General features: G+C 40.5%; 1 long non-coding RNA gene across 1 annotated transcript; it reads left to right on the top strand.

Moving 5' to 3' along the window:
* The first annotated feature begins 1,390 nt into the window (after positions 1 to 1,390).
* On the top strand, positions 1,391 to 3,388 carry LOC116359964 (uncharacterized). The gene is made up of 3 exons (XR_004206841.1): positions 1,391 to 1,765; positions 2,023 to 2,069; positions 2,494 to 3,388. It is a non-coding gene; the product is annotated as an uncharacterized LOC116359964 (long non-coding RNA).
* Positions 3,389 to 7,832: the final 4,444 nt, after the last annotated feature.

The following is a 7,832-nucleotide window of genomic DNA, read 5'->3' as shown; positions in this document are numbered from 1 at the left end:
TGCTTCAGAATCTCTCATGGCTTCAGGGTTGAAAACAAATTACTATCCCGTCTTTAGATTTTCTTTAGGAATGTTAAATATTAAAAAACACAGTATTTTTAAGACGAGTTAGTACATACTAGCACACGCATTATCACCAACCAAACAGGTAAATTCAGAGCATCTAAGACAACACAAGCCAAGGACAAATCGCCTTAAATCTACATGTTTTATATAAGCCATAGCTGAATTGAACTCTTTACCAATCCATATTTCTCAGGCAAAAAGTAAATCCACCTTCAAGAAATAAATAAAATAACATCTAATGCGATAGACCATATGACTGGACAGGAAATAGAAAGCATCAACTGATTGTTAAATGTGTACCTGTCACGTATTTTAATTGTCTGTGTTGTCTACTTGTTAAATGTTTGTAAAGTCTTAATTTGTAATTGTTTGTAATGTCTTATTAATTTGTGTTGGACCCCAGGAAGATTAGCTAACTTTACTGCTTTACAGCTAATGGGATGCTAATAAAATTCACAATCTAAATCTGATACCTCACTGTCTGTCTTTTGACTGGTACTGCTTTTTAAACTAGTCTGGTCAGTCTACTCAAATATTTGTACTATACATGTTTCTATCGACAAGCAGTACTTCGATCATTTGCCATTTCTAATAATGATACATCCCTTTATGAATATACTCTACCATTCAAAAGTTTGGGGTCACTTAGAAATGTCCTTGTTTTTGAAAGAAAAGCAAATTTGTTGTCCATTAAAATAACATCAAATTGATCAGAAATACAGTGTAGACATTGTTAATGTTGTAAATGACTATTGTAGTTGGAAACGGCAGATTTTTAATGTAATATCTACATAGGCGTACAGAGGCCCTTTCTGCCTAGAAGGCCGACATCCTGGAGTCGCCTCTTCACTGTTGACGTTGAGACTAGTGTTTTGGAGGGGACTTTTTAATGAAGCTGCCAGTTGAGGACTTGTGAGGCGTCTGTTTCTCAAACTAGACTCTCTAATGTACTTGTCCTCTTGCTCAGTTGTGCACCGGGGCCTCCCACTCCTCTATCTATTCTGGTTAGTGCCAGTTTGCACTGTTCTTTACAACAATACAGTGTTGTACGAGATCTTCAGTTTCTTGGCAATTCCTCACATGGAATAGCCTTCATTTCTCAGAACAAAATAGACTGACGAGATACAGAAGAAAGTACTTTGTTTCTGGACATTTTGAGCCTGTAATCAAACCCACAAATGCTGATGCTCCAGATACTCATCTAGTCTAAAGAAGGCCAGTTTTATTGCTTCTTTAATCAGAACAACCGTTTTCAGCTGTACTAGCATAATTGCAAAAGGGTTTTTCATGATCAATTTGCCTTTTAAAAATATAAACTTGGATTAACTAAAAACTGTGGTTTCCAGCTACAATAGTCATTTACAACATTAACAAAAACAAGGACATTTCTAAGTGACCCCAAACTTTTGAACGGTAGTGTATTTGGCAGGTTTCAGGACACTGATGTATCTGAAAATGTTGAAAAATTATATTTTCAACACCAAAGAAAAGCAGAGTGATTTTAAAATGATTTTAATCTTTGCAGGCTGTCAGGCTGTCTAGTCACAGAGGAAGGCTGTTCTTCCCTGGTCTCAGCTCTGAGGTCAAACCGGTCACAACTGAGAGAACTGGACCTGAGCTATAATCACCCAGGAGACTCAGGAGTCAGACTGCTCTCTGCTGGACTGGAGGATCCACACTGCAGACTGGAGAAACTCAAGTATGTAGAGGGTCAATGTCAATGTTCATATCCGACATGTTTGAGTTATTAGGCTCTTTAAAACAAACATTCTTAACATCACTTGAACAAAGTTATATGCTGTTTGTGTGTGTTTGTTTGTGTGTGTGTGTTTGTTTGTGTGTGTGTTTGTTTGTGTGTGTGTGTTTGTTTGTGTGTGTGTGTGCGGGTATTTGTGTGAATATGTGAGGTCACGTGTATCACTCAATGACCGTCTGTTCTTCTGCTTACCGCTACAGTGTGGAACATGGTGGAGAGAACACAATGAAACCTGGGCTTAGAAAATGTGAGTGTTGAATGCTGTGAAGAATATGACTAAGAATAAGTCTTAAATCAAGTTAAGTCAAAGTCAAAGACCACCATCATTACTTACTTGGTCATGTTAAATATCAGCTGTAGTTCTACAGAAGCAGAAATCAGGGACACTAAAGTTTAGAAAGAGTTGCTTTGACAATGTGTGTGTCTGTGTTTGTGTGTGGTGCATTCGTGTTACATAAGAAATGTGTGTGTGTGTATGTAATTAATCAGAATAAGTGTGTTTTATGTTGCCCTACAGTATAACATATGATCATTCAACAAGTCTCAAATTACCATAACTTCTCATTTTGATACCTAGAAACATCTACATTAAATGAATTAGTGAAAAGTGAGTTAACATTCTAATGTGAATGATGATGACTCCTAATATTGTGTCCGGTTTCATCCATCAGATGCCTGTGACTTCACGCTGGACCCAAACACAGTAAACAAACTCCTCTCTCTGTCCAAGGAGAACAGAAAGGTGACATGGAGGACAGAGGAGCAGCCGTATCCTGATCACCCAGAGAGATTTGAGGACTGGCAGCAGGTGTTGTGTAGAGAGGGTCTGACTGGGCGCTGTTACTGGGAGGTAAAGTGGAGTGGGAAAGAGGCTGTTATAGGAATGACGTATAAAGGAATCAGCAGAAGAGTAGGGGTAAGGACTGTATTATTGGATTAAAGTCCTGGAGTCTGGACTGCTCTGACAACAGTTACACGGCCTGGCACAATTATAATCCCACTACCATAGACGTCCCCCCCTCCAGCTCCCACAGAGTAGCAGTGTATCTGGACTGGCCAGCCGGCACTCTGTCCTTCTACAGAGTCTCCTCTGACACACTGACCCACCTGTACACATTCCACACCACATTCACTGAGCCCCTCTATCCAGGGTTTCATGTTTGGTTTGATGACTCCGCAGTTCCCCTGTGTCAGGTGGTCCCTGTGTCAAACACAACATGATGTTTCAATCTAATCCTGGTCATGTTCAGTAAGACACACTGGAGCAACAATTGATATGAACTCTCTAGTCATGAGTTAACAGTTGATTATTAAATCTAAATATGAATGATTGTAAACTGGGTGGTGTGAGCCCTGGATGCTGATTGGCTGACAGCCATGGAGTATCAGACTGTATACAACGGGTGTGACAAAACACACATTTTTACTGCTCTAATTTAGTTGGCAAACTGTTTATAATAGCAATTTGGCACCTATGGGGTTTGTGAAATATGGCCAATATACCATGGCTAAAGGCTGTATCTAGGCACTCCCCATTGCTTCAGAAGAATTTAGACATGGCACCCCCCTCGGACCTCCTTGTTGCTTAATGAAACACCACTGAAGTTGCCAGACAGAGTCATTCATATAATGAAATACCACTGAAGTTGCCAGACAGAGTCATTCATATAATGAAACACCACACTGTGTTGTAAAATCTGTTTTCATTTAGAAATCATTGATCTTATTGTTATTGGGCTTCTTGGTGTTTGTAAATATTGTTGTCTGTAGACTGTAAATTTGTCAAATTCTTGACACAACAATCTTGTTTCTGTATAAACTAAATTCCACTGAATGAAATGTACATGTGACTAATTAAGTTAATCAACCAGATGAAATGTTTTAATACTGATCAGAATATGACAGGACAGTAATAGATGGAAAAGAGAGGTGTAAATGTTTTAATACTGATCAGAATATGACAGGACAGTAATAGATGGAAGAAGAGAGGTAGAAATGTTTTAATACTGATCAGAATATGACAGGACAGTAATAGATGGAAGAAGAGAGGTGGAAATGTTTTAATACTGATCACAATATGACAGGACAGTAATAGATGGAAGAAGAGAGGTGGAAATGTTTTAATACTGATCACAATATGACAGGACAGTAATAGATGGAAGAAGAGAGGTGGAAATGTTTTAATACTGATCACAATATGACAGTACAGTAATAGATGGAAGAAGAGAGGTGTAAATGTTTTAATACTGATCACAATATGACAGTACAGTAATAGATGGAAGAAGAGAGGTGGAAATGTTTTAATACTGATCAGAATATGACATTAGAGAGATTAAAGTAGATGTCACGTGTCAAAATTTTGATTGATGACCCTATGTGAACCTATGTGAACTCTATGTGAACCCTATGTAGTGATGACGTGTGCATGTCTTCTGGTCAGGCAAGCCTGGTTAGGTGGGGGCTATGGGGTGAGTAAGGGTCCATTTGACAGGCCGTTAATGATTGATGACCCAAGCCTGATTTATGACCCTATGTAATGATTTATGACCCTATGTCATGTAGAAGGGTGCATGCCCTGGGTTGAGTAAGTGACCATGTGTCAGGTCAACCTGTTACTGTTTCTCACGGTTGGGGTTGGTTAAGGCCCCTTATAAAGCCGCTGAACAATACACTGTTTAAGAGTGCACACAGATCTTAAGAATAACCATGGAATTTGGGATCGGTACCAAAGCAGGATGACTTTAACAACTGAAACAGCCTTTTTGGTGCCATAGAGCAAGGGCAAAGTATCAACCAGCAATATATGATGCGCCAAAAAAAAACGTTTTTTAAATGTGTATAGAACCCCAAATACCGCCAACAAATGCTCTGACAGATCAAGTGTTTGATGTCTAATGGCCAGCAGTGGTGGTATCGGTTTGATTACCTGGCCCTGTAGAGTGACCCTCTATACGGTAATGAAGGAGAGAATATACAGACCAGACTGTAGGCTTGGAATATGGTGTTGAAGACTTGGGTCGGTTTTTCGCAAGGTTGTGTGTCCTGAACTGAGCCTTATCACCAAGGGGTATAGTGTGTTCACGGCCCAGAGACCCGTTGGGAAGGGTACCCCGGACTCCTCAGGACAATATTTTCACAGGGTGAAAATACAAAGAAAGAATGGCCGACCGTGCGGCAGCGTGGAGTTCTATATCGGCACCGAGGCAATCCGAACCACAAACTTAGGGGTGGTGGCCTGACTGGGGATACCCGACTGCGTCTGCTTATTCCTTTAACAGTTGGGATGTACTGGAATTGAAAATGTTGCAACCGTTGGATGCTCTCTTTGTACAGAGCCAACAGCGTCAGAGCCTTGTTCATTTAAAGAAGTGCATAATATATACGAATCGTAAAGATTACGATGCAAAAGAGCCTCAAGAAGATACAGCGTCAGAAGAAAACTAAGTAAGCGGATGCTTTAAAACCCCGCCCCCCCAGATACCCAATGGCCTTGTTCTACAATAAAAAGAAAAAAGCAGCCAGTTCTTCATTTCAGCATACACCATGGATCTCCAGACCATCTACGAGGAAGCCACTACGTCATGGGGCCCGACACTAAAGACTCTATGCCACGAAGCCCTACACTCTACGCACCCCTGGCAAGACCCGTGACACCCCCGACATTTACCCAGCCTGAGGATGTGTTTGATGGGGTGGCCAGTACTATTTTTGTGGATACAATCAAGGCCTCTGTAGCTACACTTTTAAACGTGGTGATTGGCGAATATATACGAGAAAAATGCATCGGCTGTGAGATCAATCATCCCAGCCAGCGTCGTCATCCTTGCCTCTACGACCCTCCTAGATACTACTTTTTCAATCATTTTGAGGAGCTGGTGAAAAGACTGTGGTCCTGCCGTTTTATACCAGCGCTGGTCATCGCCCTGGAGTCTATGGGTATTGCGCCGTCTATCCCTAGAGTTTACGGGGTAACCGAAGCCTTCCTACATGAACTGAAGGAGGCCCTCTTCATCCATGAGAAACTCAAAGAAATCCGACACACCCTGGTGGACGACAACAAATACAGGGAAGCTGTGATGGCTGATGTGATGCTTTTCTGGCTCAATAAATCCCAAGAGACCGAGTGACATTTTGTTTATTTAGAGCTATGGGTAACTATGTGTCTACGATGTTTGAGCGAATAAATACATTTTTTCTTTTGAGAGACCTTACAAATGTTATGCATCAGATTATTGAAAATAAAGTGAACAATGTAAAGTTCTACACAACCCACAATACAGGGGTTATTGTAGAGCGTGTGTTAAAAATGGAGCAAATCATGAAACATGTCCGACATACGGGCGAGAGTTTACAATGGTCACATATGGTATCAAGGCTTGTTGAGGATTCTGAAGAACTAGAAATAACTTTGGCTAAGATTTTACATTATTTGTTTGAACCACCCTTTAATGTGAATGTGTATCATATTTGTTGTTTATATACTTATATATCAGACGTGTGTGTTTTAAAAATTCAGCGAAACAAACCTGTAAATCTAAACAATATATACAGGGTGTTGCATGCTGTGATTGTTGAGAAAACGGGGACTTGTATCTTGCAACAAATCCTGAATTGTCTGTATACGTAATAATTGTTGCATTCTTAAAATAAAAATTCACAAACTGAAATGTTGTCGTTATATGAAAGTGGCTCATTACAGTTATTGTACCTCAGAGAGGCAAGAAGGATGGCTGAGCAGCTGTTGAAAAACATATATTATAATCCCTCTAACCCCGGGTCTTATGGGGGTAAAGAGCGTTTACAGAGAGCTATAGTCGAAGAAACAGGGAGTCTGTTAAGCGATGCTAAAGTGAATGAATGGTTATCAGAGCAAGATGCCTACACTCTACATAAACCTGTAAGAAAACATTTTCCAAGAAATAGAGTTTTTTCTACGCATCCATTATCCCAATTTCAGGCGGATCTATGTGACATGCAGTCCCTTGCCGATAAAAATGATGGAAATCGCTACATGCTAACGGTTATAGATATTTCTCTAAATTAGCCTATGTAAGGGTGTTAAAAAATAAGAGCGGGGCAGAGGTGACCAGGGCCTTTGAATCGATCTTGAAGGCAGGAGGCGCCCCCAAGAAAGTGCAGACGGATGGCGGAAAAGAATTTTTTAATAAAACATTTCAGAAGCTAATGAATAAGTATAATATAGTACATTTTGCTACAGGCTCTGATTTGAAAGCTTCGGTTGTGGAACGCTTTAATAGGACTTTGAAAGAGCGGATGTGGCGCTATTTTACAGCTCACAACACCAACCGATATACAGACATAGTTCAGGATTTAGTAAACGGTTACAACCACAGCTACCATAAGACTATACGTATGAAGCCCTCGGAGGTCTCTTCGGAAAACTCTTTTCAAGTCTTTAAAAATATGTATGGTTTGTTCCCACTTCGCCGTAAGAAAAAAATGACTTTTAAATTCCTAGTGGGTGACTTGGTGCGTATATCAAAGTTGAGGGGTGTTTTCGACAAAAAATACGAACAAGGCTTTAGCTCGGAGTTGTTTACCGTTACCGAATGTCTGCCACGCATTCCGCCGGTCTACAAATTAAAAGATTATGACGGGGATCTTATAGAGGGATCTTTTTATGAGAAGGAATTACAGAAGGTCCAGTTGGGTAAAGACAAAGTCTTTCACGTGGAGGAGATTCTAGATCAGAAGAGAGAAAAGGGTAAAAAATGGTTGCTGGTCCGCTGGAAAAACTGGCCTCAAAAGTTCAACAGTTGGGTATTGGAGCAGGATGTGGTGGAGGCAACGGGGGTTAATTTAAACCCCTAGTCATGATAACTAGCGCATCATTCGCGTGTACACAGTGGGGCATCATGGAACACAGCGGCTTCTACCTGACTCTCCCCAGTAATGCGTCGGCACAGATATATCGTAATAATCAGAGTTCGAAGTATACAACCAATTTTCCAAAGCCTATAGAGTTATCAGAGGCTTGGGAAGTAGGTCT

The sequence above is a fragment of the Oncorhynchus kisutch genome, unplaced genomic scaffold (assembly GCF_002021735.2).
Source record: "Oncorhynchus kisutch isolate 150728-3 unplaced genomic scaffold, Okis_V2 Okis06b-Okis10b_hom, whole genome shotgun sequence".
NCBI classification, from domain to species: Eukaryota; Metazoa; Chordata; class Actinopteri; order Salmoniformes; family Salmonidae; genus Oncorhynchus; species Oncorhynchus kisutch.
Note: the sequence above shows the minus strand (reverse complement) of the source record. Positions and strands in the feature narration are given on the sequence as shown.